The sequence below is a fragment of the Schistocerca serialis genome, chromosome 7 (assembly GCF_023864345.2).
Source record: "Schistocerca serialis cubense isolate TAMUIC-IGC-003099 chromosome 7, iqSchSeri2.2, whole genome shotgun sequence".
NCBI classification, from domain to species: domain Eukaryota; kingdom Metazoa; phylum Arthropoda; class Insecta; order Orthoptera; family Acrididae; genus Schistocerca; species Schistocerca serialis.
Window position 1 is genome coordinate 525,621,539 of NC_064644.1, and position 13,050 is coordinate 525,634,588.

The window sequence follows — 13,050 nt, forward strand, 5'->3', positions numbered from 1 at the left end:
CGAGGAGGCACAGGGATGGTGGGCTGGACCCGAAGAAGGTCCTCACGCGCGGGGTCCGTTTCGGAACGCCGGACCTGGGAAGCTGGGGTCTGGAAAGTTTCCCCGATGGACACCTGAGAAGAGGATCGCTTCTCAGGTGGCGATCGCTTCTCAGGTGGCGTGGGGGGAGGAGGAGGAGGAAGGGTGGCCCCTGGGGCAGAGGGGGTGGGGGCCACGGGGGAGGAGGATTTGGAAGGGAGGGATTTGGGAGGCGGAGGCAGAGCCCCCTGATGGGCGGAGGAGGCGGAGGGGGGACAGGATAGGGGTGAGGATACCGCGGAAGGAGTGGACACAACTGAGGCAAACGAAGTGGTCAATGGCACGGGATGAAGGCGGTCATATTTCTTCCTAGCCTCAGAATAAGAGAGCCGATCCAAAGTTTTAATTTCTTGTATCTTCTTCTCCTTCTGATAGGCGGGGCAGTCTGAGGATCTAGGCGAGTGGACGCCAGGACAATTAATGCACCGAGGTGGTGGGGTGCATGTATGTTCCTCACGAAGAGGATGTCCACAATCGCCACAAAGGGGCTCAGCCTCACACCGTGACGACATGTGCCCAAAGCGCAAACACCTAAAACAGCGCATAGGAGGCGAGACATAAGGTCGCACGTCGCACCGGTAGCACATCACCTTGACCTTCTCCGGGAGAACGTCCCCCTCGAAGGCGAGGATAAAGGCCCCAGTGTCGATGCGACGGTCTTTGGGGCCGCACTGGACTCGCCGGACGAAATGCACGCCGCGGCGCTCCAGGTTGGCCCTGAGCTCCTCATCAGATTGTAGCAGGAGGTCACGATGAAAAATAACCCCCTGCGTCCTATTTAGTGCCAGATGTGGGACAATGGATACTGGGATGTCCCCTAGGCGGTCGCACGCCTGGAGCGCCGCCGACTGTGTGGCGGAGGTGGTCTTGATAAGAACGGACCCGGATCGCATCTTGCTGAGAGCCTCGATTTCCCCGAAGACATCCTCAATGTGCTGAACAAAGAACATGGGTTTGGAGGTGGCGAACGTCCCCCCATCGGTTCGAGAACAGACCAGATAGTGGGGGAAGTTCTTCGCCCCAAGCCGGCGGGCCTGTCCCTCCTCCCATGGAGTGGCCAAGGGGGAAAGAGCAGGAGAACCAGAACTAGAAACGGTACCTTTTCTTTTGAAAGACTCGGCCGCAGAGCGACCTGATACGTGTTGACGTTTCATTTGCGAAACGTCCGCCCCGATACCACCCACTCCGACCAGGGGCTCTCCCCACGGGCGCCACCCAGCCGCAGCAAGGACCACCTGGCAGGATGACCATTGCCGGGAGTCCTGATGCCCCAAGGAGACTGGCATCTACTCCTTGGCCGACGTGGGGAGGGTGCAGCTCAGGTATCGGCAGTACGATCCCTGTGTTGTCAGGGGGCTACAACCTAGAGGGTACATGACGACCCCACCACAACGGGCTGGCTACCGTGCTGAATTTCTGGTGCCATGGAAAGTCCATCATGATCGCTGGTGCAGATGGAGATGCATTATGGGCGTAACTTGGACAACCCATCACGCGTTTAGGCCCAATTTGAGGAATAGTGGGTATGGTTACAACGCCGGTGCAATGCTGAGTGCCAAGGTCTTAGTGCACTTAGGACCAGTGGTACACCATGTAAGGTGTCCTTCCCCAAAAGGCTCGTACTTCTGTAGAATTTTGAAAAATGGAGGTCAACCCCAAGGGGGACCATCACATAAAAGGCTGAAACGGTTGAAACTCCTTTTAGTCGCCTCTTACGACAGGCAGGAATACCTCGGGCCTATTCTTACCTCGGACCCGCAGGGGGGCACGCAGGTCTGTGGGAGCAGTATTATTTTATAGGGGACATTCCCTGGGCTTCCATGATACCTGCGGTAGTAATCGAAGGCACCGTGACAGCTACGGACTACATGAACATATTAGGGACCAGCTGTAACCCCTTAGCTTGACTCTTCCTCAACAGCGATGCCATCTTCCAGCAGTATAACTGAACGCGTCGCAAGGCCAGAATGGTGCTGCAGTGGTTTGAGGAGCATGATAGTGAACTCACGTTGATGTCTTGCACATCAAATTTGGCTTGTCTGAATTGGTATTAAGGTATTAAAGGTAGGTATTAAAATCCATGGAGAAGAAGTAAACACTTTGAGGTTCGCTGATGACATTGTAATTCTGTCAGAGACAACAAAGGACTTGGAAGAGCAGATGAACGGAATAGACAGTGTCTTGAAAGGAGGATATTGGATGAACATCAAAAGCAAAACGAGGATAATGTACTGTAGTAAAATTCAGTCGGGCGATAATTAGGGAATTAGATTAAGAAATGAGACACTTAAGGTAGTAAAGGAGTTTTGCTATTTGGGGAGCAAAATAACTGATGATGGTCGAAATAGAGACTGGCAATGGCAAGGAAAGCGTTTTTGAAGAAGAGAAATCTGTTAACATCGAGTATGGATTAAAGTGTCAGGAAGTCGTTTCTGAAAGTATTTGTGTGGGGTGTAGACATGTATGGAAGTGAAAAGTGGACGATAAATAGTTTAGACAAGAAGAGAATAGAAGCTTTCGAAATGTGGTGCTACAGAAGAATGCTGAAGATTAGATGAGTAGATCACATAACTAATGAGCAGGTATTGAAAATAATTGGGGAGAAGAGAAATTTATGGCACAACTTGACTGGAAGAAGGGATTGGTTGGTAGGGCATATTCTGAAGCATCAAGGGATCACCAATTTAGTATTGGAGGGCAGCGTGGAGGGTAAAAATCGTAGAGGGAGACCAACAGTTGAATACACTAAACAGATTCAGAAGGATGTAGGTTGCAGTAGGTATTGGGAGATGATGAAGCTTGCACAGGATAGACTAGCATGGAGGGCTGCATCAAACCAGTCTCTGGACTGAAGAGCAAAACAACGACGAATCCGATGAAACCCAACTAGGACACTATCGGACGCCAGCTCCACCTCCAGAAACCATTCGCCCGTCAGCTACGGGAAATGTGTGACCAGTACGTAGATATGTGGTGCCACAAACTCATGGAAACCTATTAAGTACTTGTCAAATCCATGGCACACAGAATCACGCTTCTAAGTAGGCGGACATAATGTTTTAACTTCTAAGAGTGTGCCTGACAACAGAATTTATTATTTTCCTCGTCTTCGTCTTATTTTCAAGTTGTCAGTAGCAATCAGCTTCGATATACATCACCCTTATTCTCAGACTGATAACAGTCGGCTTTCATTGAAACAGTGGAAGATGGAAACAACACGGAAAGATATTGTTTAACTTCTAGGTTTACCGTACAACCATAGAAAATACCTCTAAAACCTTATTTGCAAGCGAAGGATGTAATCTTAATTTAATACTGGGAAAATGGCCAAGACAAATACAAACGGATTCTTCTTGCTTCTTTAAGGAAAAGAAGAAAACTACAGACATTAAGAGAGCGGAGTAGCACAGAAGAGAACAAGCATTGCTATTAAGTTAGTGGGCAGTGCTTGGCACTTCCCTGTAAAACATAATGCGAGGGCACCCACCGGTAGGTCACGTCGGAGAACTCTTAACCGTACGAGAATCCGCGCGAAGTGTCCGCGCAGTTTGAGGCGGCATGTCACTGACTGCGCGGCCCCTCCCGCCAGAGGATCGAGTCCTCCCTCGGGTATGGGCGTGTGTCTTGTTCAAAAATGGTTCAAATGGCTCTGAGCACTATGGGACTTAATTCTGAGGTCATCAGTCCCCTAGAACTTAGAACTACTTAAACCTAACTAACCTAAGGACATCACACACATCCATGCCCGAGGCAGGATTCGAACCTGCGACCGTAGCGGTCGCGCGGCTTCAGACTGCAGCACCTAGAACCGCTCGGCCACCCCGGCCGGCCTGTTGTACTAAGCATAAGTTAGTTTAAGTAGAGTGTAAGTCTAGGGACCGATGACCTAAACAGTTTGGTGCCTTAGGAATTCACACATTTCCCTACGATAACGCTGCTGGTTAACCTGCAATTCAGCACACAAGATTTTCCCAAACGGCGGACTGACATCCTAGTGCTGACTAGGTCTGCAACAATAGTAGCAGTAGTAAAAAAAGATGCCGCAAGACCATGTTCATCTTCATTAATTGCAAGCCTACTCACGTTGAGTTTCATGTGTGCTTCAGAGCAGCCACACTGTGCCAGAATATTTGTAGCTTCATAGGACGACAGAGGTTAGTGTTGTGTTCATACTGTCTAGGCACACTGTTTTAGAGAAATAAAGTGAATATTTTATAGTGAAATGCATTACACATATTACAGACTCGGGTCGCTCAGATGATTCGTTATCTGTTTCGATTCATTGCCAAGCCATCACCACATGATTTGAGCACCTTACATAGCAACTCGGTACTTATTATGTAATTTATTCAGGTCGGAGGACGATGACTTGGTAATCAGTCTTAGTCGTTAATTAAACCATTTGAGCTAGCTGATGCTGAAACAATTTAAAAATAACTGCTCAAAGGTTTTTCATTTTTGAATACATCGTGGGAGCAGACAGCGATCAATGTTATTACTAATAGTATTAAAAATTAGTCTTGATCACAAATTTATTTATTCTGGTAACCGGTTTCGACCACACCCGTGGTGATCTTCAGACCTACAAGTCAAATACAAAGTCTGATCAGAGGACTACATACATGGAAGAAAATTATATAAAAATACAAAGTTATAAAACGATGAATTACCAAAATTCTGTATGCGCAGGAACCTCGTTCTGGTGGTAATCACTGCTAGATAGAGCAGTGCACGTCTTACTTACTGGAGGCTCCGTCCACTTTTGACAGAATGATGTCATCGCTAACCAATGGATTTAAAGTCAAATAAAGTAAAATTTCGTAATTAAAATAACAATGACAAGTATGTGAAAAATACATGGAACGTAGCTGGTTGAACAGCTGTTGTTAGACAACATATGTAAAAATATTAACCATATGACATAAATAAAAATTGTTTCTTCAGTACATGGGTTGCCCTCTTTGGGCCTGTCGGAGAACCACTTAGAAGCTACTGGTTACCATGGCAAGTATAGACGCCATTCCAAAGAAGTGGCGGCAGGCTACTCTCCAACGAGGTTGTTGTAATATCGACAGGTAAACGCTGTCACGTCAGACGACGTAACATTAACGGCACCATGCCGTTATGAAAACCATAGACGCTCCACCAGGGCGCTTTCCATTAAGGAAGGTGCCAAAATCGTTGACTGACGTGTTGTAGTAAATGCTGTACATTTACAGTTCCAAGGTGCAACAAGATATCCATTTGTAGAGATTATTCTATAGATAATTAGTTCCTGCTGATGAAAACTGAGAAAAAATAATCGAGAGGGCACAGTACATGTGCATATTCTTGAAATACTGCCTATAACGCTCCTTATATATTTCAAATTTTACATGTGACAATATTAAACGGCAATGCTATGTTTTATTTTACATGCCAGTCTTATAAACGAGAATATACTTAAAGTATAAAAAATAGTACTAGAAGACTAGAATAAAACAATGACAGTGTAAGGTACGGAATTAACAGGTACCTGTGACAAACACTAAAGCAGGTGACAAAATATATGCACAACATTATATATATAATAACAGTTTATATTATCTTTTGCTACTTTGTAAAATGTAAAGGAAAAGAAAAACTGAAGAGTGGCTAAAACTTATGAGACAGACTATGTTATCATAGAATAAGATCACTTGCACATAAGTATATAAAAATGTTTATAAAACAAATATAGAAATATAAATCGTGTATATACCATAGTCAGAAAGTAAAGGGAATTTTGTAATTTTATATAATTTTCTTCATTGTATCTGATCAGACTTTGTATTTGACTGATAGGTCTGAAGATGACCACAGGCGTGGTCGAAACCAGTTACCAGAATAAATAAATGTCATCAAGACTGATTTTAATAGTAACTATTAGTCAAAGGTTTTTGGTTTCTGTTCTGAAGCTACTCTGGTATGGGGGGCGGGGGGGGGGGGGGGGCGAGAAGATGATTCACTAAAACAACCTATCTCTCGAGTGCAGTTAACTGTATAAGGGTTTCCCGTCGAGTTCTTTTTTTATTCCTGCTGTATCATTCTTCAGTTGCATCTGCATAATAGCGTCTTATCTTTCCTTTTTTACCACCATTTCGTCCCAAAACAAGTACGTCTTCCCATCCCACCATTTCTTCTATTGACGCTTCCCTTCCATTCCTTCTCACCATCATTGCACTTACAACACTCTTTCACATCCAGAAGTGAAAACACTGTACTGGGCGTTTAAACGTATGTGGCAAACGGTCTAAAAGCCACACTTGCACTTACGGATGGCCAAGGCTAACATTCGTCAAGCCTGAGCCGATCCGCCTGAGGTTCAGTTCCCTGTTCTTCAGAGCAGAAGAGTATGCTGGACAAGTAGGTGAATAACAGTGACTAACATTTATAATGATATAATAAGAAACCATAAATGCTTTTACTTCTGATTTTTGAGAACATTTGGAAAATATAAAATTTTCCAGAAGTAGGGAAAACAGCATTAATCCATCCACTACATAAATGGGGACACAAACAAAGCTGATAACAAAGAGGTGTCACTTCTACAACGGCACACAAAACATTGAAAATCCCTCGTGAACAGAGTTAAAGAAACTGTAGGCAAAGAAGTGTAAGAATGGGTTTCGAAAGAAAGTCCTGCACGGAACAGAGTTTTAACTTGAAATCAGTAGCTCATAATTGAAACGTCCGCTAAATCACGCAGGGCTAACAAGTAATTAGGATTGTGGAAAGCGCCGAGGGAGTTAGGCCGGGTTCACTTCACAATTGTAACTTATTATCATTTAGTTCACAAATACACGTTTGAAAGAAATTTGCTTCGCGGCTGAAGACATCCAAACAGATGCTTTAGAGTAAGTTCAATTTTGAAAATACATGACAGTTAAATTTACGAATAAGATAAATCGTATACATATATGAGATCAGCATGCGGAGCGGCTGAAAGCCGCCAGATTAAATCTTCAAAATTCCAAATATATTATGATGATTACTGAAGGCAGAAGGCCACAATGTTTTAGAATTCTAACAGGGCTGATGGCCTCCAAGGTGCACAGAAAGAGACAAGCACTATAGGATGGCTGAAGGCCGCAAAGTTCAATTCTGCAAAGTAAGGAAATATATATACTGCAACATTCGGTAAAACAATACATTAAATTTAAAAATTTCCTTTTTGCAACACCAACGCCGGCGGAAGGCTCAAGTTATTGTAAAATCTTTCAGAGGAAATTACAATAGCCTTTCAAGAGCAGAAGGCGATAATGTTTGGACTTAAAGGACACTCTGAGAACATGTTTTCAGGGCTGAAGGCCCACAACTATCTTTGCCAAATTAAAAATATAAAATACAGGTAAATAACACCAATATTAACACTGCCAAAAGGATAATTAAGAGAACGGCACTCAGGAGTCTCCAGTGAATCGGTCTGCCCTCTTTCACTTTTTTTCGGACGTCGTAAGACATCCGTTTAAGTTTGTTGTTGATCAATTAGTTCAGTTTTTTTTTTATTACAGAGGGCTGCTAACCCTCTGACCGAACACGCTGAGCTAGCTACCGTGCCGGCGACTTAGGCGAGACAAGTGGTGAGTCCAACTACGCTTAATTCATGGGAACCCAACCAAGGGACAGTGACGGACCGACCGACCAACCACTTTCTTGCCACGACGGAGTACACGAGAATTCAAGGCTCCAAAAGAAAATTACAAGTATCACAATCCCCAAACAAACGCGTATGTGAACTGAGCTGCCAAAACTACACACCATGTTGGGCAGCAACAACAGGTGAGGAAAAGACACTGCCCAAAAACTACGTTAGCGGCCAGGGCAGGTAACCAGAACACTAACGGCCACAAGGCAGAAAATTCCGCTGGTGCACTTGACTATGGATAAATTAATTTGATCAGTTCCACCTGATGGCGGTTGTCTCTAACACTTCACTCGTTGCTCACAGGAAAACCTCCACAACAGCAACGCCGGAACCAACAACGTAATGCTCAAAACCACTCAACCTTCACGTCCTGGGTCGGCGAACGACGATGCTCGTACCGGTCGGACAGCTCCAGACAGACTCTGACACTGCGCGGAGACCGCCAGCGGCCCAGTCGACTACGTCGCACGGAGATATCCTCGGACCCACCGACCGACCAACAATCCACCAATGTTCAGATGTGTGTGAAATCTTACGGGACCTAACTGCTAATGTCATCAGTCCCTAAGCTTACACACTACTTAACCTAAATTATGCTAAGGACAAACACACACACCCATGCCCGAGGGAGGACTCTAACCTCCGCCGGGACCAGCCGCACAGTCCATGACTGCAGCGCTTTTAGACCGCTCGGCTAATCCCGCGCTCCCACCAAAGGTCAGGCCCGGCTTACGTGATGCGTGGCGGCAACGGTCGGTCCACGCAGGACTCACTGCTGCTGCAAGCCGGCGACTGGCTGGCCCGGGCTGCGCTCCAGACGAGTTGCAACTGACTGCCAGGGCCCAACTCACGACCCGAACTGCCTGCCGCCATGACCTCTCCTCCTCGCACTTTCTGATTCACTGCCAGTACGCCAACACTTAAAACAAGCTGTCAGTTGAAACTACAGCAACTACACACACAGTTTGACAAACACTTACACGAAGACTTGAACGACACTCCACAGTAACTAAGCACGCACCAAGACAAATCGGAGTAGATGCGCGCACAGAAACACACAGCCGACTCATGAGCGATCAGCGAGCCAAAACGCGTCGTTCGGTAGGACGACCGACCGACGATCCACCAAGACCGTGGCCCGGTTCACGTGATGCGTGGGGGCAATGGTCGGGCGACCCATGTCGACGCAGACCTCACTGCTGCTCCAACCCGGTTGCACTAGTGCTGCATTGCAACTCCCCGACTGGCAGGTCCGGACTGCAGACACGTTCCAACTGACTCACAGACCCGAAGTCGCTATCCGACCTGCTTACGATAGACAACGACCGGGAAATAATAGCTGTCGAGCAAAGATACTATGAGAGGGGATATATCGATACGCGCTGCCAACACCGCTCAGGGTCAGGCAAATCAGCAACTCAGTGACAGTAGTAATTTAAATTAACGTAGTGAGATGGAAGTACGTTAAAAACAGAGTGTAAAATACATGATGGCGTGAACACGAGCCACACAAGGCTCAATAATACATAAATACCGTTGTTGTGCAGGCAGTTGTGTGCTTCCAATTCACAGCGATTTCCAAACTCCCTGATTTCGGAGCCACACAGGGCTGCCACTGGCTGGTAAATTTGTGGGCAGAAGGTAGGGCATTCCTCTGAAGTGGCACAGCCTGCGAGCGCCGCCAGTACTGTGAAAGAACAACACCAAAGTGGTACACATATTCTGCCACATCCTGATCTCACTAAGAAAATACACTCTAAGACAAAAAAAAAAAAAAAAGATTCACCATGAAGGAATTATCCGAAGGGGACGGAAATCGGTAGATGTGATATATACGTTCAGACAAACAAATGATTGTAATTTCAGAGAAGTTGGATGATTTATTCAAAAGCAAGAGCTTCACAAATCCAGCAAGTCAGTAATGTGTTGGTCCGCCTCTGCTTCTTCTGCGAGCAGTTATTCGATCTGGTCTCAAGAGGGATATAATGCCAAATCGTCTCCACCTGATGTATTAGAGTTTCAAACTCCCGAGATGGTTGGAGGCCCTGCCCACAATGCCCCAAATTATTCAATACGGTCACGATCACATCGTACGACCACGAATACCATACTTTTCCGAAGCAAGAAGTGATATTACTGTCGAAAACAAAGAATTCCTCTTTACTTGTTTGAAATGCACATATAAACATCTCAACCACTGTTCAAATGGTTTAAATGGCTCTGAGCACTACGGGACTTCTGAGGTCATCAGTCCCCTAGAACGTAGAACTACTTAAACCTAACTAACCGAAGGACATCACACACATCCATGCCCGAGGCAGGATTCGAACCTGCGACCGTAGCGATCGCGCGGTTCCAGACTGAAGCGCCTACAACCGCTCGGCCATTTCTCGAATTACGACAGTCTCTAACATGCATCTCATCTTTTTCTACAGCGTCTTTCCCTGCCTTACACGGGGCGTACGTGTTTGGTAAATTTCTTCACTTTTTCCGGTTTCGCACATCGTCCTCCGTCAGTTGTTTGTCTCTACAGTCCTCTCGAATGCAGTCCACCCACCTCTTTTTTTACGGCTTCCTCTATCCCTGGAAACTTCAATTATTTCCATATCACTCCCTGCAAGATGAATTTGGTCTCTTCTCACAATACGCCCACACCACTGGAGTCACCTCTCCTGCACTTTCACGGGCACTTCAACAACTTTTACACATCCTCATATTTTCTCATTTGGAATCCGACCTCAACATCTCCATCTCTGCTACATAAAGCCAGTTGCAATGGTTCTTGTTTGTTGCCCTTGCCTCTGCCCCAAGACAACAATTCTGGCCTTGCAATTGTCTCTTGACTTTGAAATTTACATTTTTGTAATAGATGAATCCAGACGTCCTTTTGAAATTCTTCCATCCAGATTCCAAGTTTCCATTACTTGCCACATATTTGACAATATCTGCCTTTCTTGGGTTCTTTCCATTCTTTATAACTCTGTCACCTTCCTGGCTGCCCAGACGTGAGTACTTCGTTTTATTTCTGCTGATTTAAGCACTGCTGCGCGGGGTAGCCGCACGGTATAGGGCGCTTTGCCACGGTTCGTGCGGCTTACCCCATCGGGGATTCGAGTTCTCCCTCGGGCATGGGTGTCTGTTGTAACATTATGTGATTGCCTTATCATTTTAAATCTTTCACTAATCGAGCAGTCGCTCGGAAACAGCTACAATTAGCAAATAATGTTGCGACAATATAAAAGGTGAACGACCTGTGACGTAACTTGTTTGTTGTCGAAGCGCCGTCAGAGATGCAGTGAGTTATTGACTTTGAAAACCGCGGCGCGAAAAATAGACAGAAGAAGAACACTTTTACACATTTTTTTTTTTGATGTACGAGATATTCTCGATGAACAGTTACTCATTCTTCTCTTGTCTCCTGTAACTTGTGTCGGACGTGCATGTCTTGCCGCCGTATTATTATCGTTAAAAATAATATTGTTTTAGTGTAAAGTAAATGTGTAATACTAAAAGTGCCTAGCAGTAGATTTATTGTGCGAAGTGTATGTGAAAACGTCAAAGGAATTGTTTTCATTACGAGAAGTGCCAGTCAAAACGGCATCCATGTTAAATCCTTCATTGCAGTGTAAGTTCGTCTATTAATTGCCATAAATTCAGAGTTAAATGGAACTGGTGTATGGACTATTTATTTAATATAGAATCTATGTCTCACTCCTTCATGAAGTTATTTAATTTTCTTTATGTTTCTGCCAAATAGAGAGTTCACAGTCACGAATTCTTTCGTCGAAATCGGACGGAAGTTGTATGCGGCGAAATATTTTCTCCGCGCCATATTCTACTGGTAAATGCATGATAAACTACGGTCCCTTAGGAAATTCATGTTGAGCTATCCAAAAATAATTATATTTTGAATAGGCATTTACTCTCCTCTGCAATGCAACTTCCGACTCATCAGACGATCCAACAAGAAACAGCCGCACACGGTCAGCGTTTCCACCGCTGATTATAGCTATATGTTACAGCACAAAAATAAACATATTGTTATAATTAGCGACTACGAACGGGGTGAATCACAGTAATGGATTTAATTACTGAGTGGAAAAATTTATATTTCGACTGAAAGTTGACATACGCGGTGAGACAATCACAGCATCGTCTATATCCATACTATTTGTGGTGTCGTCTGAAGAATGGGCCCCCAAAGCAAGGTTGGCTCCTCCCATCGAAACCACAAAAGAGTAGAGTTGATGTACGCCGCGCTGACCAATCAAAAACGTCGACGTAGCCAGGCATCCTAGAACAGTGGTTCCCGACCTTTCTTACACCATTACCCCTGAGTGCAATCAGACAGTAGCTAGCTTCCCCGCCCTCCCCCCCCCCCCCCCCTACCATCTGTTGCCTCCTCCCCCACAATATCACCAACTTTAGTACCAACTAAACTGTGGAATGAAAGATTTTTCCTGGGACACTTTTATTTTTAAAATGATGAAAGATGAATGATATTTAGTTTGTTTCTGTGTGTGTGTGTGTGTGTGTGTGTGTGTGTGTGTGCGTGCGTGTGTGTGTGTATGTGTGTGTGGCGGTGACTTGGCTCTGTTATTGTTCCCGAGTAGTGATTTCCGAAGACGGAAAAAAATCGAGATTCGAGCAGTGATTAAGTACTTTGTAAAGAAAGGTATGAAAGAAAATGACAGTCATGCCAGTTTCCAGAATACTCTAGGTGACTCTGCTCCTTCATATTCAACTGTTGGCAAATGGACAAATGAAATTTGGTCGGGGGAGCTTTGATGATGATGCACACAGTGGTCGACCAAGATATGTCACTACACCAGAAATCATTGCGAAAGTGCACAAAATGGTCATGGAGGAAGTGCGTGAAATTGCTCACGTTTGCCAGATGTCACCTGAAAGGGTATATCACATTTTAACTGAAGAATTAGAAATGAAAAAGTTATATGCAAGATGGGCGCCCGACTCTTGACGAGGAACAAAATCGCATGAGAATGAACATATCGGAACAATGTTTTGTCCATTTTAGGAGTACAAACAAGATGTTTTGCGCCAATGAAATTTGGGTGCACTACTGTACCTCAGAGACAAAACAACAGTCAAAGTATTGGAAACATGATGATTCTCCGCCACCAAAGAAAGCAAAGACAATTCCTTCGGCAGGAAAGGTCATGGCATCAGTTTCTGGGATGCGAAGGGGATTCTGTTTGTAGATTATCTCCCCACTGGGCAAACAATTACTGGAGAACAATATGCTAACCTCCTGGGCAAATCGCAACACAAGATACGCGAAAAAA

The 13,050-nt window shown here is 45.0% G+C and overlaps 1 long non-coding RNA gene across 2 annotated transcripts in view; it reads right to left on the reverse strand.

Annotated features, from left to right (window-relative positions):
• LOC126412768 (uncharacterized) overlaps positions 1 to 13,050 on the reverse strand; it is a 464,306-nt gene that overhangs the window by 22,652 nt on the left and 428,604 nt on the right. For both annotated transcript variants that reach the window (XR_007575338.1, XR_007575337.1), the window contains exon 2: positions 9,279 to 9,431. This is a non-coding gene — a long non-coding RNA (uncharacterized LOC126412768). The remainder of the gene's footprint in view (positions 1 to 9,278; positions 9,432 to 13,050) is intronic.